Genomic DNA, 24,636 nt, shown 5'->3' with positions numbered 1-24,636 from the left:
AAGGTTAAATGACATCACACTGTCACATGGCTGTCAAGAAAGGGAACTGAAAATGACCAAGGTGTGAGGGCTGCAAGTTTTGTGCACTTTCACCTAGCTTCAGAGTAATTGCTGAGAGTTCACAAGGTTTCAGTTTGTTTGTGTTGTTTTTCAAGGGCAGAGTGGGAGTGGGGAGTGGGAACCAGGGCAGAGGAAGTGGACTCCAGAGCAATACATGCAAAGCACCTAGCCCAGAGCTTGGCACATAGGAGAGCCTTCATACATGCTATGGTTCCCTTCCACACACCCCCTTTTGCAGGGAAATGAAATGGAGAGAATGTTGAAGAGTGCTGGTAGCTCTGGAGTGGACACTGCTCACCCCAGGACAAAGTGACCAGATTGGAGCCTCTCCCTCTCCATGGGAGAACGAAGATCTCCTGGAGGTGGGCATGTGGAGGGAGGGCTTCTGACTTAGGCTCAAATTCCCTGCTATTTGTAGGGCAAGTGAGAATCAGGACAAGAAGGTGGGGGTAGAGACCTAGTGTGGGAAGGTGGGTTCCCTACACCTCGATGGCCAAAAAGGCGTGTGTGTGTGTGTGTGTGTGTGTGTGTGTGTGTGTGTGTGTGTGTGTAAGAAGGTGGGCTCTTTCGTGTGCTCTCTGCTGACATTCTTGCTGGTCGCTTCTTTCATGTCAGCTGAGCAGGGCAGAATGTATGCACTGAACTGATTCCTGCTTAGACACAAGACGACCCTGTGCTCTGAGTTCCTCAGCATCTTAGAAACCCTAAAAACCCGTGTTTCTAAGGTCTGGAAGCCAGTATTGTCCCTTTAGCCAGAGGGGCAGCGAAGGTTTTCCCTTGAAGCGTCGCTGCCAGCCATGGATTTCACATCAGGACAGCGCCACCTAGTGGCCATGCATGGAAGTCCAGCCCGGGCTCCCTCCCCTCAGCCCACTATTGGCTCTAGGAGCGAGTTTAGTTAGGGAGGAGGAGTTTAGGGATGTTCCAGACACTGCCCTTTACACACAGCTTCCAGAGTCCTTGATCCCTACGCTGCCAGTTCCGCACAAGTCGGCCCTTAATCACACCCTGTCCTGGGTTGCCCTCTGTTTCATGTGTAATCATTTAAAATCATTTTGTCTATTCAATTAGACTAAGGTTTTGAGGCTAGGGCTATTAGAATCACATCTCTTTAGATTTGGATGGGAATTTAGTATCCTCTAATCTGACCCACACGTTTTTCAGACGGGAAAGGAAGATGTTGAGGGGTGAGGGGAATTGCCCAGCTACTTAAAGATGTGGTTTGGACCAGAGCCCAGATCTCCTGATGACTCCCAGATCAGTGCTTTCCAACATACCATGCTATTTCTTTGTGTCATCCACAGTGCTTGCACACAGTAGGCACCTGATACATATAGGTGCTCCACAGATACAGCCTGACTGATTGTTGCCCTCACAACCCTGTCTGCTACCAAAGTGAGTTTTCAATTGTCATCTGGGCCACCTCCCAGTTCTGTGCATCTTGCGAGTTATGATCAATTAAAGTGGCCACTCTCACCATAGTAAGCCACTGTCTTCTCCATTTATAAGGCACACAGTGTGGGTTCAAGGGAAGAGGAAACAAAGAGGAGACACACACTTTAAAGCAGAGGCCCCAATCCCAGCATCCATACAGACTAAGTGGCTACTGTGGGCTTCGTGGGCTCTGCCTCAGTGCTTCCCAAACTGTGATGTGCATCTAAATCTCCTGAGAATCTTGTTAAAACAATATTCTCATTCAGTAGGTCTTGAGTGGGACCTGAGAGTCTGCATTTCTAACAGGACCCTGAATGTTCCTGATGCCGCCCTTTGAGGAGCAAGGAGCAAGGGTGTTCTGGACCCCTACCTGGTCCAGGGTGTCATAGAGTGCCAGAAGCCCACCCTGAGCCTCTCCCTCCGCCTCAGCCCTGCTGCAGTCCCTCAGACCTCGACTTCAAGGAAAAAGGAAAGGGGCTGAAGCAATGGTGAGCATGGTGACCCCTGGGTAAGTCATTCCAAGTCCCTTTCCTCACCCCATCCCCTACTTCTCCCAAAGATCCTGCCTCCAGACAGTCTGATGAGGAAGGCAAGGTTGAACCCCACCAAAACACTGCACAGAAAGAGGGGGATACGCTTGCTGTTGACATGCCCCACAGTTTTCCTGAGGAACAGGCCTGCTTAGCTGCCATTTTATGTCTGGGTGCTATGACATCCCTACAGCCACAGAGTTCTCTTTATTTTTTACTTTTTAAAGCTTATTTATTTATTGGCTTTTTGGGGTCTTAGTTGGGGCACGTGGGATCCTTCATTGCAGCATGAGGGCTTCTCTCTAGCTGTGGTGCTCGGGCCTCCCGTGGGCTCCAGAGCGCGTGGGCTCAGTAGTTGTGGCTGGCGGGCTTAGTTGCCCCGTGGCACGTGGGATCTTAGTTCCCCAGCCAGGGATGGAACCAGCATCCCCTGCATTGCAAGATGGATTCTCAACCACTGGACCACCAGGGAAGTCCCCAGAGTTCTCTTTTTTACATAAAAGATATCTTAATTTATATAGTTTAATTATGAGGTATATTTATAGTTTACATATATTTTCATTTTTACTATTCTTTTGCTACCACTAAACACACCCCAAAAAGTTCATTAATATTATATAAAGAAAGGAAGGAAAGGGGAATTTATTGAGCTTCTACTATGTGACCAATACTGTGGTATTTTCATGCATGTTATCTCACTCCTTACAATGCCCCTGCCTACATAGGTGTTATTACCCTATTTTATAGATGAGAACACTGAAGCTCAGTGAGGTTGGGTAACTTATCCAGGACTACCTAGCAGAGATAGGAGCCCAGATAAGTTTGCCTGAAAAGTTTCTCTCCACCATAATGATAGTAAATACGAATATTTGCATTGTGTTTACCATGGACCAGACACTGCTCTAAGCACATATATTAACTCATATAATCTTCACATCAACCTTATGAGGCAGGTACTATAATCACTCCTATTTTACAGATGATGAAACTGAGGCACAGATAGGCCAAATTACTGGCCCAAGGTCATACAGCTAATGAGTGATGGAACTGGGATTTCAATCCAGTCAGTCTGGTTCCAGAGAAGTACTCTCAAACACTGTTCCACATTGCCTGTCAATTTCCTATCAATTTCTTAAATCTCACAATTGAGTGGAAATCACCGCCCCCATTGTTATGTTACCCTTTCCTTATTCAGTGTATACTGTACTGCCTGGAAAAATTCCCATTTGCCACACTAGTAAACACCTATATATTTGTTTTCTAACTAGGACTGCCTAGGGCTTTGGACCTTCTTCATACCCGGTGAAGGCTGGGATTTCCTTGGAGAACCCTCTTCCCCATTGGCTTGAAGTTGAAGGAGTCTGAAAAAGTTTGGAGAGTCATGTGCTTCTCCATCAACCCATCTCCCTATCCCACCGTGTGCAGCTGGCCTAAGACAGAGACAAAAGGATGAGGCTGGCCGGGAATGTTTTGTCACTCTGTATTATTTTTCAATTCATTTCCTATTTACCTATCACACTCCTGAGTCTTGTTTTCCTACCTGAAGGAATCCAGAGGGTGAAGGGAGCTTCATATTTCTGAGTGCACAGAAGTTGCAACCTTATGTTCCTATCCCAGCTCTCCCTCTAGCTGTGTGACTATAAGCAGGTTTTTTGAGATTTTTTTCTTTAAACTTTAGTTTTCTCACCTGTAAAGTGGGGATAATGAGAATCTGCTTCAAAAGACTGCTGCATAGGAATAATGAATTTGAGTGCCTTGCTTATCATAGGCCCATCAAGAGTAGCTATTTATTAATGCAATTTATAAATACATCCCTTCTGAGTGAATGAATGAGTTAAATGCATATAAGGGAAGGTTGAGAAGTCTAGCCTGACTCCCCCCAAACCAGCAAACAACTCCTTTAACTTCTTTAAACATGTACATTTAGAAATTTATTATTTTGGGTGAGAACTGTGTAAAAACAGAATACTAAAGGTTGTATGGGAAACCTCCAAGGACAAACTTCCTCAACTTTATAGCTTTGCTGGGGGCTAAGCTAACTCAGCAACTGGGGATAGGACAAGCCTCTCAAACCCTCCTTTGCCTCATCCCTGACCCAGCTCCAAATTCAAGCCCAAGGCTTTCCACTGGAGACTTCCAGAATGACAGGATATATTTCTTTTGGGGGGGAGGGGGGATGAAGAGGGAGAAGGGGAGTGCATTATATGACAGCTTTCTATGAGCAGAGCAAAGCAATTAATTTTGTTGTTGCTTTGGAAAAGAAAAAAGTTATTGAAGAAACTCAAGGCCCTCTGGTAATATGAGTGCACCTACTCATAAGACTGAAAACTTTTTTGAAAAGAAGAAAGTCTGAAAGCAGAAAATAGTTTTTCTTGTCTCTAAGAAGATAATAGACTTTAAAATAAGATGGTCAGTTTTTTATTGGTCTTTTTTATGCTTGTTATGTCTAATGAATGGGGTATTTTCATAATGAATGAATGGCTTGAAAACCAATTTATCCTCCAAATCAAGGTACATCTGGTCTACTGATTGTAACATCCTTGCTTTTTTACTTTAATGGGTTGTGTTTGACTTGTAAAAATAAAATAAAATGCAATTAACATCACCCATATGTTCAATGCAATGAACACATGACTCGTAAGTTTTAAAACTTCTGGGACTGGGTTTCTAATGTATTTACAATGGGTCATAAAAGTGGGTGAGAGAAACTAGTTTCCCAAGTTGGGGTGTCTATTTACCATCTACTGGCATCTATGACACTTCAGAGTAAGACAGTAATCATCCAAGAAGAAACGACTACTGTTGACTCATCAATCCATGAACTTGGCACTAATTACAGTGTCTCAGTTTCCCTATTATATTAAATGAAGTTGTCACCTGCCTGCCTCTCTGAAGTGTTTGGAAAGCCCAAGGAGATAACAGCCGGAGTGTTTTGAATCTACAGAATACATTATACGTGCTAAATAATAATAATAACAATAATAACAGGGAGTCTTTAATAACAGGGGTCCTTTAATAATACTCATCAAGCAGAATAACATTACTAAGCAGTAGGAACAGGACTCTGCCTTCTTAATCATTAGTTTGTATCGTGGGAAATTGGCGGGGGATGGGCACCTCGTTCAGGTGGGTTCTTGTGCCTGAGGAGGCAGAGCCCCTCAGTAAGGCTGGTCTCTCCAGCTAACACTTGGCTGCCTTTAGGAAGACACCGTTCATGCAGTTGAGCGAGGAGGGGACAGACGCCTCATAGTTCAACTCCTGTGCCCAGGGAACATGATTTAAATTCTTCTGTTCCTAGCTGGTTGGGGGAAAGAAGGAAAGGTACTTCTGGGACCTAAAAAAGTCGTAGACAGGATGGTCTGGCCGATGCGCCAGTGTGGCCACCCAATCCTGCCACAAGATGGCGACAATCCAGCTGGAAACACCTGCTCGGGCTGGCCCAGTGGGTTTCCAGGCGGGGAAGGCTTTCCTCTCTCAGACACAAAGAAGGGATCTTTCGAGCCGGGAAGGGTGTCCGAGCGTTTGGGTGCTCGTAGAGCGGGGATTGGGAGCCTTTGCCGCGACAAAGTCGGCCCTGAGAAGAAGAAGGCGACTTCCTTCTCACACTCGTGGGCTTCAACTTCACGGGGCTGAAAAGCCTGAGGGGAATTTGTGCAAAAGCACCCGAGAAATTCCAGGTTTGACCCCTCCCTCTGCCTAGAGGCCGTCCAGATGCTTCCCGTACCGGCGACATTCCCGGGATTCCGGCAGGGGGAGCGGGTGCTTCCCGGGGCAGGGCGCGTTCAGCCCGGCGGTGCTCCCGCCCCCCGCGGCCCGGGACCCGGCTGGGAGAGCGGCTCGGACCGGCGTTGGGCGGGACGAGCTTCACCCGCCCCGCCTCTGGGGCCGCGGTGCCTTTGAGGCGCGGGACCCCGGAGTTGAGCCCCCGAGAGGGCTGCGCTCCTAGGCTCTAAATCCGGGCAGCAGCCACAAAGGCGCTCCCTCCTCTTTCGCTGAACATTTTGCCTGGGAAAAGGTCTGCAGGCCTTCCGGGGCTTGGGGGCGGGGGTTCTCTTTGTTTTCTTTTCTTCTGTTTCGTTTTGAATGCAAGGAACCGCCACACCCGCGTTTGTCTGTGTCGGGAGTAAACTTGCTTTGAAACATAGAGCTGTTAGGAAACACACAGATTCCCATCTCCAAGTTGCAGTGAGGTTCCCAGTGCCGTGTATGGGAGCCTCTGGGGCTGCCGAGCCTGGGCCTGGCCAGCCTGGCCTCCATCTTGCAACCCTTGGCCTGACTGTAGCAGCCCTGGGCAGGTCCCTGCTCCTCCAGCCCGGGTCTTGGCCAGCACTGGGGAGCAGGGAGGGGAAGCCCAGAACAACGACGGGATCACTGGCCCCAGCCTGGCCTCAGTTGGCCATTTATCTGACCACCCTTCTGGGGTGTGCGGTGGGGGTAACAGTGAGCGCTGACTGAACATGTGCCACAAACAATTGTTACCATGTTTAAGCCTTACACACTATTATTCTCTCCATTTCACAGAGGAGGAAACCAAGGCTTAGAGATGTTGTAATTTGCCCAAGGCCACACAACTCTTAAATAGTTGGTCTGGGATTTGAATCCAGATCATTTCTCCAAAGCACCAGGCTTTAGTACCTCCCACAGCAGCACTGGGAGACAACCGAGTCAAGTATAAAGACATACTCCATGCTGTTATTGTGCTTACACTGGGGGTGGGGGAGTGGAGACCAAGGATATTTTGGACTCTTCTTGCCTTTGAATGTGTGCTGGGCCATTCTGGCCTGCCTTCTTTCCTTCCTTCCACAGTTGTTTACTGAGTGCATATTATATACCAGGGACTTGCCTAGGCCCTGAAATATCAAGGGAACAAGGCAGATGACACTTACTATGTGACCTTTGGCAAGTCCCCTAATGTGCTAGTTTTTAAGCTGTTGTCTCTCACCCCCACCCATCTTCTGTATGTGGCTTTAAACGCTGTGGCTGGGGACTCTGCAAACCACATTTCTCCTTTGCCGCTGCTCCCTGTTAAGCTCTGCCAATAGGGGCACTTGAGGGAGACTCAAGGCAGGAGGAGGAGGAAGGACACACTCCTTTCTGCTGGCTTGCTATCCCTATCAGACTCACCCCAGCATCAGTGGTAGGTTGTGGCCTCCATGTTCCTTCAGCACCCCTATGCAGTATCATTGTGCCCCTCAGCTGTATCAGCACCAGGGGGGCAGCCACCCCTCTACAGTCTGAGCCCAGGCTTTGGGGGGGCCTCCTCTGACCTCCTAGGTTTTCGTAACCCAACCTGTTTCCTTCGTTTCCTGGTCCTGGGATGGTAACTGCTTTCTCTAGTTACTATCTCTGTTACGTCAATGTTCCCTTTTTTCCCAGTCCTTCAATACCTATAACCAGTGATGTGCTGGTAAATATTTAATAACCAGCTCCCCAGGAAAACAAAAACAAAAAGAAACCTGATTTGTAATATATACCGATTTTTGTAATATAGATCATTCACCATGTATAATTTTCAACTACCAAGATGGCATCGCTGAATTTCACAAGCTGGTGTGAGCAGTTTGAGTACACAAATGCCTGCAACCAATCCCCTGTAATGAATTCTCTCTCTTGAAGGACCTAATATGCTTTCTGTTTTCATGACTGGGCCCTGACTGATAGCACTTAAGCTTCTGGGAATTGATTTTTTTTACTGTAAAATGGAACTACTACCATTTCTTCCATCTAACTCACAGAGTTGTTGGGACAATATGACATAACACAAATAAAACACTCCGAAAACTACTTTTTAAAATTGGGGACTATAACACAATTCTTGGGCATTTCTTCTAGAAGGATATAAAGCTGGGATGATGAAAGTAGGCAAAATATTTTAATGACAGCTCACAGAGGTGTTCCAGGTGCCTTTAGAACCCAGGGTGACCTCAGACCAGGTGTGGAGTCTGGTGACTCAGAATCAGGGCTGTGGTCATGGCAGTAACTGGGCTATGATGTTACTACATGTGTGTAGATTGTTTTTCAAGGATTCTAGGACTAAATATTGTGCAAATCAAGAAAGCACGCAAAACCAAGGGGTAAACAATTGATATCATCCAACTAACAGCACATATGTGGAGCAGCGTTGGACTTTTACACATTGCACTACTCAGTTGTACAAAGGAAATAAAACTTCTTTATCTTTCCATAACTGATCTAATTTCCCCCTCAAATTCCCATCCCATGAGTAGTGAGAGACGGAAAAGTTTCAAATCATCCGTGTTTCCATTTGTTCCATTTAAATAATCTCTTTTGAATGATCCAGAGTTTGCACAAATGCTCAGTTCTCTCCATTTCCTCTCCCACTCCTTTTTAAAAGACATTTGGGGTAAGTGGGAGCTTACATGACCTCACAGCACCAGGAGACAGGAGGACTCAGATCCACATGTTTCCTGCTTCCTAGCCTGGCCTCTGGACTGGCCTCATCCAATCTTTGGTTTCTCACTGGCACACATACCTGGAGCCTGAGTTCTCAGACACATTCCTTCTGATTTAAAAAAGCATCTACATACTGGCATTTTTTTCATCCTGACTCCAGATTGGCTATTCCATCAGGCCTAAGCCCCTTTGCAGTTGGGAGTTCCTAGATACTCTGTATGCCACACACAGCCTATAGAGAACTGCCTCTGCTCTCCTGCCTTCTCTGAGACCACACCATCATTCTTCCCAGGTTGGATATAGAGAAGCTAAAGTCTGGGCTCCTAGAGGCCTGCAGCCTCTCCAGATCATGCCCTGGGAATGGAGTCACCAAATCCAATTAACTTGGGCTCCCCGATGCCAGCCAGATGTCTCTACAGTCTCCTCACCTTGAGGTTCAGCCAGGAAGGAGGGCCTAGAACCCCGGCATTGGCATTTGACCATCTCTATCTCCCTCTGGATCTACTGTCTCTCCTTTCCCACACATCTCCATCTTCAGAATGAACAATCCTCACCACAACCTCCTATCCTGTGGGACACCAGGTCTCATGGATAACAGCTAAAGGAGTATCTTCTCTATTCTGGTCTGGGTTGATATGGGAGCCTCAGTAACTCTAGGAACTATGAGTTACAGAGGATGAAAATACATTGGTTTAGTACTCTCAAAATATTGTCCCTATTATATATGTATACTTCAAAACAACAGTCAACAAAAACAGAATACAGTAACAATTCTGACCAATGTTCTACCAATAATAAAGTATTTTTATAGTTAAATAAAAATCCTTGGTTCCTCTGCTTACTAAAGTCATGCATACTTATTATAAAACCAACAAAACAACCTAAAATACAGTTCTAAATGTTCAATGAAGGGAGGAGAGTTCCTCAGTTCTGGTTTGGCCAAGGCCCACTGCTCATGGAACAGCACAGCTTACAAGAGATTTCTCCTTTAGAAGGTGCCGGGGTCTGTTCAGGGGCTAGCAGCATTGTCCTTTCTAAGCCACTGGCAATCTTCTCTCTTCCTTTTGAGAGTCAGAGCCCAGCAAGGATATCTTCCCTTGAGTTTGGGGATTATGAGCTAGAGAAAAAGAATATGGCCCAGGGACTGAGCTGAAAAGTGGGATGTGTATGAGGAGTAGGGGAATCATGGATGCAAAATTCGGCATAAAATGAGTGTTTCTGGAACCAACCTGGATTGGATTTCCAACTGAGCTTCTGCCATATCTTTCTTTATGAGCACAAATGCACTCTGGTTTATTTGGGTATGTTCTACCGTGTTTGATGATGTTTATAGAATGGGGTAAAGATACAAGTACTGTGGTGCCCCTTCTCAGTTACAATATTCTGGAAGGACAGTGGGCCCCTGGGCCCCAATATAAAATATATACTTTGATAAGCACCATGTGCTTTCACTTCCAATCTCCCATTTGATCCTCCAAACACGCCCATGCCGTAGCTAACTCTATTTAACAAATGAGGGAACAAGAAGGCGCATAAAGGTGAAATGACTGCCCCAAATCTCATAGAAGGTGGAAAGTAGAACTGGGACCACACCATCAAGTCATCAGCCACCGTAGCCGCCCCTGACGGTGCACCCTGAGGGGAATTCAGGATGGAGAAAAACAGGATACTAGCCCTAGATAGTTAAGATGCCTTTCAAAGGAATAATTTCAATGAGCCCAGACTCTTGCATCTTTCCATACATAGAAAAGCACTGAAGTCATTCACTTGAGATGTCTGTTCTTTTGTGACTAGCAGCAATCTTTTGATATTTGACTACATGTTTTCAGCAAAACTCCTACATAAGCTGGCTCCTTCCTTACCTTTTTGGAACAGTCCTCAGAGCTATCTGAGAAGCTGTCTCCCAGGCTATAGCCCTCCGTAAGGTCCCAGAATAAAACACTCAACTTTTAGGTTGTGCGGTTTTTTTGTTTGTTGGTTTGTTTTCAGGTGATACCTAGGACGCCTAATTCTCAGTCCAGGTCTCTTTTCTCTACACCAGGTTGACCCCATAAGGCAAATAAGGAAGAGCCAACTCACTTCCCTTCAGTCCCTTTCCGAGGCTGGGTGTTCCAGAGCGAAGCTGAGGTTTGCCAGCCTTTGTGCTACTCTGCCCCAAAGCTAGGGACTTAGTGTAGAAATCACAGTGACCAAATACCCAAGTTGGCCTCTGTGTTGTTCCCTCATCCTCCTTTCCCCACTTGACAGATGACACCGCTGAAACCCAGAGAGGCAAAAAGTGTTGATCAAAGAGGAACTTGAACAGGAGAACAAAAGAGGTTGCAGTACTTAGTCAGTCTGGGAGGTTAGGGTGTGATTCGTGCTCGGGTGGGGACAAGTGGAGATAAGGAACAGAACAGCCAGTGACTGAAGACAGGATTCCTGGGCTGTCAGGAATCAGAACCCTGAGGGTCAAAACCCAGGCAGTTCCCAGTGGATATTAAGTCAGTAATTTTGCATGTCCCCATCCTAGTCTGCCTTCACTATCTTCTTTCTCCCCGCTGAGCCCAGGGTTCTATTTCCTCCAAGGAGGAAATCTGCATTATATGTAATACTTGTGATAAAGGCCTTGATAAGCTTTTAATAGCCAAAAACGTGAATTAGTAATTACCAGAGAACTTTTTCGATTTCTCTTCAAATCATACTACCACTGCAAATTCTTTTGGGGGAAGTATGAGGGTATATATTAAAATATTTAAAATATCTAGTAAGAGTACACTACTCATAAGTCCATCCCTGGGGCCAATTATGAAGTTAATAAGAGAAAGGAAGAGTGGGTTGTTCACAGCTGAATGAGATCTCTCTTTCTATTCTCTTCTATTCTGGGCCAGCAACAGCAGCATCACCTGGGAGCTGGTTAAAAATGCAAATTCTTAGGCCCCAAACCTACTGAATCAGACACTCCGGGGGTAAAGCCCAGCAATCTGTGTTTTAACAAGCCCTCCAAGTGATTCTGATGCTCCCTCGAGTGGTTCTTAGTCTGGACTGTATACTGGAAAGCAGGTTTCCCCTGCTTTCGGGAAGTAGAACGTTCCTATGAAACCTTTTGAAGCCAAGATGGTGTAAATCAAAAAAGCAATTACCTTAGGATGCATCTTGCTTGCGGATGCACTAAATAAATCAAGATAAAGCACAGGTACTCACAGACACAGTTCAGAGCTATGGCAGCTTGATGCCGAGATGCTGAGTACGGTTCCCGGAGAGGAGGCTTGGTGGTGCCACTCTCACTGCTCGGGGTGAAGCTCTGCCTCTTTAACTGCTCCCTGCAAAACAAACGCTGAACGTTATTTTAGCTTTTCACCATTTTCTGTAAAAGCGAAAATCCTCCCTGGATTTTTGTTGTTGTTTTTAGCAAAAACAGGTACTAACGTAGTCTTTTGTAAAAGTGATGTGGTGGAAAGGGAACTTTCAAAAATTGGGGGATACCTGTATTACCATCACCTGGCAATATTTAAAAAATCCTCATGTCCAGGCCTTACCCAAGAACATCCAAATTAGAAATTCTGAGAGTGAGACCTAGGCTTCTGCATTTTCCTGGGGTTTCCCTAGTGGTTCCAATGTGCAGACAAGGTTAAGAATCACTGCCACAGAGATTTCTCCAGAAAGTGGTAATATCACTTGTGACTGTTTTACTTATTTATTCCACAAATAGTGAGCATCTACTCTCTGCCAGACCCTATACTTCTTACTATACAAAGATGAATAAGTAGTCATTGGCCTCAAGAGAGACATAGAAACACATATTTCAGTGCAGCAGTGGGAGCTCCAGAGGGAGGGGTGGGTATAATCTTGTCTACTATCTACTCCCTCTTCTATTCTTTGACATCAAACGCTGACAAGAATGTGGAGCCACAAGAACTCTCATTCATTGCTGGTAGGAATGCAAAATGGTACAGGCACTTTGGAAGATAGGGTAAAACTAAACATACTCTCACCATATGATTCAGCAATCATGCTCCTTGAAATTTACCAAAATGAGTTGAAAACTTATGTCCATGCAAAAACTTGCACACAATTGTTATGGAGGCATTATTCATAACTGCCAAAACTTGAAAGAAACCAAGATGTCCTTTAATATATGAATGGATAAATAAACTGTATGTAGTACATCAGTACAATGGAATATTATCCAGTGATAAAAAGAATTGAGCTATTGACATTTCTCTAAGGAAGATATACAAATGGACAGCAAGCATGAAAAGATACTCGACATCATTAATTATTAAGGAATGCAAATCAAAACCGTAATGAGATATCACCTCACACCCATTAGGATGGTTACTATTAAAAAAAAAACAAACACAGAAAATAACAAGTGTTGGTGAGGTTGTGAAGAAATTGGAACCCTTGTGCACTGTTGGTGAGAATGTCAAATAGTGCAACTGCTATGGAAAGCAGTATGGAAGTTCCTCAAGAAATTAAAAATAAAATTACCATATGGTCCAACAGTTACACTTCTAGGTATATACCCCCCAAAATTGAAAGCTAGGTCTCAAAGAAATATTTGTACACCCATGTTCATAGCAGCATTATTCACAATAGCAAAAAGGTGGAAGCAACTCAATTGTCCACTGACGGACGAATGGATAAACAAAATGTTGTATATATATGCAATGGAGTATTATTCAGTATTCAGTATTATTATTAAAAAGGAAGGAAATGCTAACACATGCTACAACATGCAGAAACTTTAAGGACATTATACTAAGTGAAATAAATCAGTCACAGGAAGACAAATACTATAGGATTCCACTTACATGAGGTACTTAGAGTTGTCAAATTCAAAGAGACAGAAAGTAGAATGATCATTGCTAGAGGCTAGAAAGAGGGGCAAATGAGTTGTTTAATGGGTACAGAGTTTCAGTTTTGCAAGATGAAAAGAGTTCTCGATATTGATTGCACACCATTGTAAATGTACTTAACGCTACTGAACTGTACACCAAAAAATAGTTAGGATAGTAAATTTTGTGTTTGTGTATTTAACACGGTTTTTAAAACTTAGAAGCAATGTCAAGGCGGTGGATACGCTAGGGATCATAAGCCTCTAGGCTTTGTTTAAGAAATAAAAAAGGAAACTAAGATCAGGCTGACAGAAATGTAATTTATTAACCACGCCATTTGTTATTTAGGTTTTTTATACCTGTAGGCCATTTTTGCTGGCTTCTGGATTTGCCTAGGGTGACAAGAATAAGATCATCCATATCACACTGTCACGTTAAAGGAGAAAGCCTTTAGAAAGAGCTAAAACCCAGAAGCTGATATGGGCCATATAACAAGAAAGGACTTGCATAGATGTCATGGAAGTGGTGAAAGGCCAGAGGACCAAAATTCCAGAGAAAAAATGGACTCTAAAACTCTACAGTTAGGGAGTATATCATGATAAGAGGAAGTAGCAAGAACACCCACCTTGGGAAGGGAGAAGTTATTACCCAGCTCTGGGATACTTTCCCAGGATTTACTCATTCTTTGGATTACTTTTGAACAACTTATGAATCAGCCATAATACTTAGTTGAACTAAAATATAACCAACAACAGCAAAAACAAAAAGATCTGTAAACTTGAGAACCAGAGGGGGAAATGATGAAAATAGAAGGAGAGGTTATAAAATAATATGACTTGTCTTCCCCCCCTTCCCCCCGCAACCCCCATAAAGACATTAAAATGTTACACACCCAAATGAACATTTGTCTTTTTTTAAAGAAGTCAATCTGAACTTCTTGGAAGCATTTGCCACTCATTCCAAAGATTCTGCCCTTGTGTCTAGCACTTTGGGGAACTCATATACTGGCATTTGCTTTTGACTGCTTTCAATGGTGGCAAACCATCCCTTGGGGGGTCAAGCTTGAGTTTTATAACTGTGCTGGTATTGTGCATCAGCAACGTAGTCAGATGAACTACATTTCCCAGAACACCCTTCCACAGCTGGTACACAGCTGGCTTAGGGTTGGTCGTGAGAGAATTTGCAGTTTGGTATAGGGTACAAGGTTTCACTGCAGCTTGCACACACTGTTGTTGATCCAGGGGCCTCCCCTTGTGGGCCTGGTGCTGCAGCAAGGCTCAGAGGAGCTGCCACTGCATTGCCTGCTCCAGCTTCTCTGACTCCAGGGTCAGATACCAGACACAGGTGCAGCTCTGGGGCAAAGCTTCTTCTGTGGGTCATGCTCATAATCAGTGATGGTGGTAGTGACAGACCCATGTGGAGTCCTGTTTGTCTTCCTTCTCCCACTCTTCATATTATATTTTATTCCCAGCTGATGATCTAAAGAGACCTCAGACCCATTCCAGATGCAGTGTCAACATGCATCTTCACCAGCTCCCACAACTGTGTAAAGTCTAATCCATAAAATAAATCCCTTGTTCTGTATCACTCATAGTGCCTCTGCTTTTCTGATTGAACATTTACAGTTACATATAAAAGTCATTTGGAGTCAAGTCTGAAAAATAAGGTAGATGAACAAGCTAAGTAAATATTATTTGGGGCCAAAAATTCAGGGTCACAATAAAGAACAATTCTATTTCTTTTACAGTGCATAAAAGGGATTTGACGCCCATTCCCAAAGATGAGTTCCAAAATGATTTCACATGAGGATTATTTGGAGGGATAATATTCATTTGGACACACTTTGCAATGTTTATTTTAATCTCCTCTTTTATTTGCTTATAGTCACTCTCCCCTATATCCTGTTTTTCAGAGGACAACGTGACACACAGTAAATGATGGCAGGCGGAACGCAATCAAGTAACAGATTGTGTAGTGTTGGCTTGGAATGTTGTACAATCTTAGGGAGAAAAGAAGAGTCTGGAGAGGCAGCGAAAGTTTCAGAGAGCAGGTGAGGTGTGATTGAAACAAGGAATGGACTTTTAGACAGGAGATCAGCAGAAGCCAAAGTACAGAGGTGATGTGGAGCAGGGAGATAGAGTGACAGGCCATCTTGAGGGATGTGAATTCAGGGAGTAAAATTTGTCAGTCTCCTTCTCACTGACAGAACCAAAATCAAACTTTTTCCTGAAATATGATCTCCTCCATATCTGGGCTCTGCTCATTCTTCAGTCTCATTTCCCCTCCCCCATCCCTAACTTGCCTTCTATATTAAGGAACTTGAAGTGCTCCAATATTCATTTGTTCATTCAACAAACAACAAAATCCCTACTATGTGCCAGGCACTGTGCTAGAAGGTAAGGGTACAGGCCTTCATAAAGCTTATTATCTAATGGGAGAGGTAAGTAGGTAAATAGGCAATTATAACACAGCATGACAGCATTATGGAGCAAATAGGGGGTGAGGGTCTAGGAAGACTTCCACAGAAGAGACTTTAAACCTGAGACCTGAATGATGAGTTAGAGTTAACCACACTAAGAAGCGGGTAGGGAGGTCTTACGAAGAAGAATGATGGGACAATGGGAGCAGCCCGTGCAAAGGCACCGAAGACTGAGAGAGTGTGTACTTTGAAGGAACTGAAAGTAGTTTCCTATGATTGGAGGCTGAGAATGGAGAGAGCTGAGGCTGCAGAGCAAGCAGGGGGCAAGTCACGCAGGGCCTTGTAAACGGTGTTAAAGAGTCTAGGATTTAACCCCAGGAAAATGGGGACACGGGAAGCAAGGAATAGTGCATCCCATTTTTGTTTTAGAGAGATCATTCTGGCTGTAAAGCAGAGAGTGGTTTGGGGTTGGTGGGGAGACTGAAGGCAACGCTGGAAGTAGATGACCAAGATGCAGAGAGAGAATGACCTCAACTAACCTAGAGGCAGTGGAAACAGGATTCCAGCCCCTACCCTGAAGATGTGGATTCAGCAGGCTGCGGGTGGGGTCCAGGCTCATAATTTGTGAGACCCAGTACAAAATAAAAATACAGGCCCCTTTGTTTAAAAAGCAGAAAACGTGTTTTTTCTGGCTTCTATGGTCTCTCTTTCCATCGGTCATTGTGTTTTTTAGTTGTTATTTAATGTTTCAGTCCCTTAGGCATGGGGATACTTTCTGGGCAGGTACAGATCTCATAATGCCCCAAGTGCCAGGCCCAACACCTGAAAAGTGCTTAATATAGTTAGTCACCAGGAATATGCAAATAGGCTAAAATTTAAAAGAAGACACACAGATGGCCAACAAGCACATGAAAAGATGCTCAACATTGCTAATTATTAGAGAAATGCAGCTCAGAACTACGATGAGGTATCACCTCACACCTGTCAGAACGGCCATCATCAAAAAGTCTACAATTAATAAATGCTGGAGAGGGTGTGGAGAAAAGGAACCCTTCTATACTGTTGGTGGGAATGTAAGTTGGTGCAACCACTATGGAGAATAGTATGGAGGTTTCTTACAGAACTAAAAATAGAGGAAGAAGATGTGAGGATGCAAGTGGAGGTTGGAGCGATGCAAGGTCAGGAACCAAGGAATGTGAGAAACCTCTAGAAGCTGGAAAAGGCTCTGAAATGGACTTTCCCCTAGAACCTCCAAAAGAACAAGCCTTCGACTTTCATTGTGCAAGACCCATTTTGGACTCTGACCTCCAGAACTCAGCTATAGACTCCTTACCCTGCATGTGTGATGAAATGCTGTGAGGTCGGCCATAAACCTTCAAGAACTAAGGCTCCCACCCAGGTGGAGGATGGAATGATGATGTTGACCCTCCTGACTTCAATCAACTAAGGCTTGGACTCTGTCGACCTTTGCCCCAATTCTATGCTGAATTCTCCTCTGCTCAAGCACCCTCATGAATATGCATGTACCGTTAGCTTAAAAGGTCCCCAATTTTGCTTTTCAGGGAGACACTGCTTTGGGAAAATCCCTAGTGTTCTCCTTACTTGCTGCAAGTAATAATAAATCCTTCCTTCTCCTCCCCTCCCTGCAAAAGAAAAAGAAACTAAACTAAACTAAAAATAGAGTTATCATATGATCCAACAATGCCACTCTTGGGTATATATCCAGAACAGATAAAACTCTAATTTGAAAAGATACATGCACCTCAATGTTCACTGCAGCACTATTTACAATAGCCAAGACATGGAAGCAGCCTAAGTGTCCATCAACAGATGAATGGATAAAGAAGATATGGTGTATATATATATATATATATATATATATATATATATATATATATATATACACACACACACACACACACACACACACACACACACACACACACACACACACACACACACACAATGGAATATTACTCAGCCATCAAAAAGAATGAAATAATGCCATTTGCAGCAACATGGATGGACCTAGAGATTATCATACTAAGTGAAGTAAGTCAGACAGAGAAAGAGAAATATCATATGATATCACTTATATGTGGAATCTTAAAAATGATACAAATGAAATTTTCTACAAAACAGAAATAGAATCACAGACATAGAAAACAAACTTATGGTTACCAAAGGGAAAAGTGAGGGTAAATTAAGAGTTCGGGGGCCTTCCCTGGTGGTGCAGTGGTTAAAAATATGCCTGCCAATGCAGGGGACACGAGTTCGAGCCCTGGTCCAGGAAGATCCCACATGCTGCGGAGCAACTAAGCACGTGAGCCACAACTACTGAGCCTGCGCTCTGGAGCCCGCGAGCCACAACTACTGGGCCTGCCTGCCACAACTACTGGGCCCACGCACCACAACTACTGAAGCTCATGCACCTAGAGCCCATGCTCCACAACAAGAGAAGCCACCGCAATGAGAAGCCTGCGCTCCACAACAAAGAATAGCCCCCACTCGCTGCAACTAGAGAAAACCCGTGCACAGCAATGAAGACCTAACACAGCCAAAAATAAATAAATAAATAAACAAACAAACAAATAAATAAAGTTATTACTGTTTAAAAAGAAAAAAAGAGTTTGGGATTAACAGATACACACTACTATACATAAAATAGATGAACAACAAGGACCTACTATATAGCACAGGGAACTATGTTCAATATCTTATAATAGCCTGTAATTAAAAATAATCTGAAAAAGAATATATATCTATATCTACATAAATCACTTTTCTGTACACCTTAAGCTAACACAACATTGTAAATTAACTATACTTCAATTAAAAAAAAAGACTAACCATACCAAGTGTTGCCAAGGATGTATTTAGAGTGTAAATGGGCTCAGTCATTTTGGGAACATTGACAGTAACTACGAAACTTAAACCTACCTTATGACTCAGCGATTCAACTCTATTCAACTGTGCATGCTCATCAACAGAGATGTATATGAATATTCATGGATCTTTATTCACAATAACTGAAACCCAGATGTTTTCTATGGCCTGGCGATGACCACCAGTCCATCTTTGATCTAAAAACTCTAAATTCTACGCCTTCAAGGAAAGTGGAGAATGGGGAAAATTATGGGGACCCTTCATAAAATGTCTATTCCTTACAGGGTACTTCAGGCAAGGATGGGGCTGCTTACTGGCTGGTAAGATTTTTTAAGATTCCACATTGTCCTCCACAGGCCGACAGGCTCACAGACTTGGCCTTGGCTTCCTCCCTGGACTGGACTTTTCTTCTGAATTTTTCAGATCGAGTGAAATAACAAATTGTCACCAGACTTAGAATGCTCACTCCTTTTAGGAGTGGGGAGTTGGTTCCAGCCAGTTATGAAGTCTGGGTAGAGAATGTGAATGATTCCTTTGAGAAGCAATATTAGCCTTAGGTTTGCTTCCAGCATGTGTTTTGGGTTTTCTCCCAGAGGTTTCAGTGAGGAATCACATGTCTCAGAGGTGAAAATAAAAAAAAATTTGAGTCTTAAAAATCACACTGGGTTGGAAACTATGTAGTTAGCTTTTTGTGCTAAAAACAATTTAAAAAAAAATTTCAAGTGTTTTTGTTTTTTCTCTCATTAAAAAAGTATGTGGCTTTATATACACATACACACTGAGGGGCGGTGTGGGGAGGTGTTCAGAACAAGATGTTTCTCATTCCATTTGTTTCAAGCAATAACTCAAAAGGCTCTGGAGAAAATAAACCATACATAAATAGTAGAAAACAGACTGCATCTTGTTGCTATGGCAACGCCCTACTTATATCACATTAAGCTGATTCATGTCTTTTCTCACCTCACTGTTAATAAATTATAGTGGCTGATGAGAATTAAGCTGGCTGGAAGAGTTGGCATGGGCAAGTTGCATATTAACTTGTCATCCAATCCTGGATATCCCTTAATCTTTTTTTTGAGGAGAAAGCTACCTTTTATCTAACAATATATTTTTAAAAATTATTTTTATTGTCTTTTTTTTCTCTAAAAACTATGTAAACAGGAGTTTCAGGTTTAGATAATGGTTGCTTCCTGGCTGTTCCAGTAAGGCTTATGACTCTTGTGGAAGGAGAAAATGCACATGCGCAACAGAGCTGGGAAAGTTCCCTTGTTTCTTTTCCTGCTCCTTCACCCTCTTCACTTCTCTGTGCTTAGGGGCTTTAAACAAGCCTCTTCTCTTTTCAGCTGCCTTAATTCATACACATCCCCACATCCATACACCCCCCAAAAGTAACAAAGTTAAAAGACAAAAAACTAGGTTGATAGATAACAAAACAGGGAAAATATTGGCAACACACATAACAGGTAATGGACTAATTTCATTAATATGCCAAAAAATAAAACAACAAACAAACAAACCATAAATTAAATTAAACAGAAAACCAAACCATAACAACAAATGAATGGACAACCCACTAGAAAATGAGCAAAGGATATGAAAATCAGTTCATTGCAAAAGAGAGGCCAACAAATATCTGAAAATCTGCTCAATTTCAATCATTATTAGAGAAATTAAAATAGCAAAGATGTGCAAATTTTCCTCCATGTTAGATAAGGGAATATTGAAAAGCTCCATGATTTGGCAATGGATATGATGGGGGGAAACAGACCCTTTTAGGCACTGTTTATAGTAGTATAATTTGGCATAACTTTCATGGAAATAAATGTAGCTGTACTTATCACAATTTTAAATGCATGTACTCTTTAACCCAGAAGTCCCACTTCAATGAATTTATTTATAAATATACTTGCATAAGTGATTAAAATGTTTTTACAACATTCATTGCAACACTGATTGTACTAGCAAACAAAAACAACAAAAAATCCCAACCTAGACAGGACTTAAATGCCCATCAATAGATGACTGGTTAATAAAATTGATTCATTCATCCTACACAGGTGTTTAAAAAGGGAAGAATTTGCAGCTACAAATTGCCAAGTTTTTGAACTGTATTTATAACATGATCCCATTTATGTTAAAATATATAGATGTGTATATATATATATATATATATATATATATACTACTATATACACAGAAGATTTCTGGAAAGAATCACATAGGTAATCATTGTTGTTTCTGTGGAGTAGAAATAGACAGTGAGAAGGCAGGAGATGAAAGGAGTAGGTTGGGAGACTCACAAGAATTGAGAAAATTTAACTTTCATTTTCCACTCTTTTGCACTGTTTTAATTTTTTTTCAACATGAAGACATATTACCTTTATGATAAAAAGCCTTTAAGCAGCATGTACACACACACACACACTTGTGTGTGCGTATACATTTTCATATATATGTCATCTCTTTGTCACCATGAAGAGTTAGAAGATATATAAGATAGTTTTGCCCACAGTATAGCTGGGAAGACATAAAATTAACAAAAAATACAAAGAATACCACACAATGGAACTGATCATGTGCCAGTGGCATTCTAGGAAGTAAGAGAAGGAAAGTTACTATGACTGCAGTTAAGCATAGAAGATAAAGGCATGAGCATTTGGCAGCATCTGGGTACAAGACACTCCAAGATGTCACAAAGAGGAGTGTTCACTACAGAGGAGAGTGGTGCTGGGTCAGCCTTACAGATGAATCACCCTCTGCAAGGCTCCTCTTTGGCTATAAGTGGTACAAGACTGTGATGAAAATTATACCTGTCCTGCTTTTGGAAACTCCCTGCCTGCTGGCTGTAAAAAAGCACTGCTGGCTGGTTTCTGTTAGGAAATGTCCAAGGTCCTGTAGACAGAGAGAAACTGTTTCATAATTCGTGTTGACCTGTGCATCGGTCAGGAACCCAAACTTTGTGTGGTGTTAATCCCTACTATTTGGACCTACTGCTTGAAACTCTGCATGAGTGGGAGATCCCTTTGGTTACTTTTACCTTCCTGGAGAAGCTAAGAATAATGATTAGGAGCATGGACTGCAGAATTGAACTGGATATAAATCCTGGGTGCATCAACTACTAGCTGTGTGTCCTTGGGAAAATCACCTAAATTCTCTGTGTCATGGGTTTCTATTTTGTCAAATGGGACTAATTATAGTTATCAACAACCTCACAGAGTTGTTTGAGGATCAAATGGCTGAATCACATACAAAGCAGGAAGAATAGTCTCTGGACACACAGTAGTTATTCACAATATTACTCACTCTCACTAGAGACAACAAGAATATCCTAACAACAAGTTTCCAGAGAGAAAAAAAAAATCTCACACAACACATAGGGAGTAAGAAAATAATGACAGTGATGTATCAGTAGTAACATTGGAAGCCAGAAGAAAAGGAATGATGCCCACAAAATTAATTTCCATTTAGAACGTCATGACCTGGCATATCGAGCCTGAGGACATGATAAAGATAGTTTCAGACATGCAAAGTCCCAAACTTTTTACTCTCAAGTGGTCTTTCTCAGGAAGCTGCTGGTATATATGTTTCATCAAAAAGAGGGACTAAATCAAAAAGGAAGTTGTGGAAACCTGAAGCAGAGGACCCAGGGCAGGAAAGCAGTAAAGGAATTCCCAGGTTGAGAGCTGTGCTGCAGGCCAGGAGGACACCAGAGCAGACCGCAGGAGAGACATGGGAAGGAGGTTATCTAACGGGTTTGACTGTGTGGGAAATTGTACTGAAAGGCCCTCTTCAGAGCTATTGGGGGATATTGGAAGACCTAGCAGTAGGTTCAGGGAAAATGAAGCAAATGAAAAGATAGGCAATGAATAAAGACAAGAAAATCAAAGTATCTTGCAAGAAAGGAAACGTAATAAGAGTATGCCACTCAGCTCAGCAGTGTGCAAGATTTATTTAACACAAAAATGAGTATGGATTTAAAAAAAAAAGATATATTAGAGAATGCGGAAAAGAGTAGAAAGTGTTTGAAAGTTAAAATATCCAGCCACCATAATAGGAAAACGGTGGATTATACATAAATTGACAAAACAAGAGAGAGTAGTATATGTTCATTTTTTGGAAACATGGTGACGAATGACAGAAGAAATATCAAGTGGATGCCTTCAGGGTTGGGACAGCAGGGGCAGTGAGGACAGTGACTGGTGTTTTCTTTATTATATCACCGTTAGTACCATTTGAGTTTATAAGTTTACATAAATTTTTAAGTATTCTGCAAATCTGAGGTTTTGACACTTCCAAAATGACAATGTTTCAACTTTAGTACAGTGTCTATGAGGCCGTAAGAAACTGATGTCTTAAAATCAGTGGATATGTTTAAAGATTCTGTTCTAACAAAAAGAGACAAGTAGAGGAAATGTAAGTCTTTTATTATCATTACTTTTCATCTAACTTTCTAGATTTAGCCTTCAAGAGGTTCATTAATGTCTCAAAATTTTATCATCTTATATTCTTATTTTATTTAAAATCTGTTTAAGGGCACAGTAAAAGATGGCAAGTTTACATAACTGTGACACTAAAACCAGGATATTGGGGGAAAAAAGAAGCCATAGCTCAAACTCACATAAGATATAGATTATAAAAATCCTAACTCATTACAACAAACTAAATGTAATAAGAGTACGTTAAAAAGATAAATATGTTTTGAGCAATTAGCATTATTCCCAGAATGTAAAGTTGGCTAAAAATTAGGAAATTTATAACTCAACATCAAAAAAACACACAACCCGATTAAAAAATGGATGGAAGACCTTAAGAAACATTTTTCCAAAGAAGATGTACAGATGGTCAATGAAATGGTGTTCATGAAAAAGAGGCACATGAAAATACGCTCAACATTGTTAAGCATCAGAGAAATGCAAATTAAAACTGCAATGAGATATCACCTCACACCTGTCAGAATGGCTATCATCAAAAAGAACACAAATAACAAGTGTTGGCAGGAATGTGGAGAAAAGGGAACCCTCATACACTGTTGGTGGGAATGTAAATTGGTGCAGCTACTGAGGAAAACAGTATGGAGGTTTCTCAAAAAACTAAAAATAGAACTACCATATGACCCACCAATTCTACTCCTGGGTATACATCTGCCAAAAACAAAAACACTAATTCAAAAAGATACATGCACTCCAATGTTCATAGCAGCATTATTTACAGTTGCCAAGATATGCAAGCAACCTAAATGTCCATCAACGGATGAATGGATAAAGAAGATGTGGCATATATACACAATGGATTACTACTTAGCCATAAAAAAAAGAATTAATTTTGCCATTTGCAAGAACATGGATGGACTTGGAGGGTATTATGCTTAGTGAAATAAGTCAGACAGAGAAAGACAAATACTGTATGGTATCACTTATATGTGGAACCTAAAAAATAAAACAAACTAGTGAATATAACAAAAAAGAAACAGACTCATAGATGTAGAAAACAAACTTGTGGTTACCAGTGGGGAGAAGGAAGTAGGGAGGGGCAAGAAAGGGGTAGGGGATTAAGAGGTACAAACTACTATACTATGTATAAAATAAATAAACTACAAGGACATACAGTACAACACAGGGAATATAGCCAATATTTTATAGTAACTATAAATGGACTAAAACCTTTAAAAATTGTGAATCCTTATGTTGTACACCTGAAACTTATATAATATTGTACACCAAGTATACCTCAATTTTCAAAAATTAGGAAATTCACTATATTAATAGATTACATGAGAAAAACTATGTGATCCTTATAAGTACAGAAAAGAAGTTTGATAAAATTTAACATCTATTATTAATCAAAACTCAAACTAGAACTCAAATGGAACTTAACTTGAGAAGGGACATTTTTCAAAAACTAATAGCAAATATCTTGCTTTCTGGTGAACTACAAGTGACATTCCCCAATTTCTTGGGAAAGCCCATTAAGATCAGGAACAAGACCAGGAAGATAACAGATGTTATTTAACATCATTCTGAAGGCCCATGTCGAAATAATAACATAAGAAGAGGAAGCAGGAGGTTCAATTATA

At 42.0% G+C, this 24,636-nt stretch overlaps 1 protein-coding gene and 1 long non-coding RNA gene across 3 annotated transcripts in view; one reads left to right on the top strand and one right to left on the bottom strand.

Moving 5' to 3' along the window:
* The window catches only part of LOC309644247 (uncharacterized protein), a 337,219-nt gene that overhangs the window by 170,822 nt on the left and 141,761 nt on the right, over positions 1–24,636 (bottom strand). For both annotated transcript variants that reach the window (XR_014254303.1, XR_014254304.1), the window contains one exon: positions 11,622–11,740. The gene's annotated coding sequence lies outside the window, so the exon portion shown is untranslated. The remainder of the gene's footprint in view (positions 1–11,621; positions 11,741–24,636) is intronic.
* LOC309644271 overlaps positions 3,008–24,636 on the top strand; it is a 37,718-nt gene continuing 16,089 nt past the window's right edge. Inside the window, exon 1 of the long non-coding RNA XR_014254335.1 lies at positions 3,008–5,701. This is a non-coding gene — a long non-coding RNA (uncharacterized lncRNA). The remainder of the gene's footprint in view (positions 5,702–24,636) is intronic.

Source organism: Balaenoptera physalus (assembly GCF_965194825.1).
Source record: "Balaenoptera physalus genome assembly, chromosome: 15".
NCBI classification, from domain to species: domain Eukaryota; kingdom Metazoa; phylum Chordata; class Mammalia; order Artiodactyla; family Balaenopteridae; genus Balaenoptera; species Balaenoptera physalus.
The sequence above is the reverse complement of the archived record's forward strand: the minus strand, read 5'-3'. Positions and strand labels throughout refer to the sequence as shown.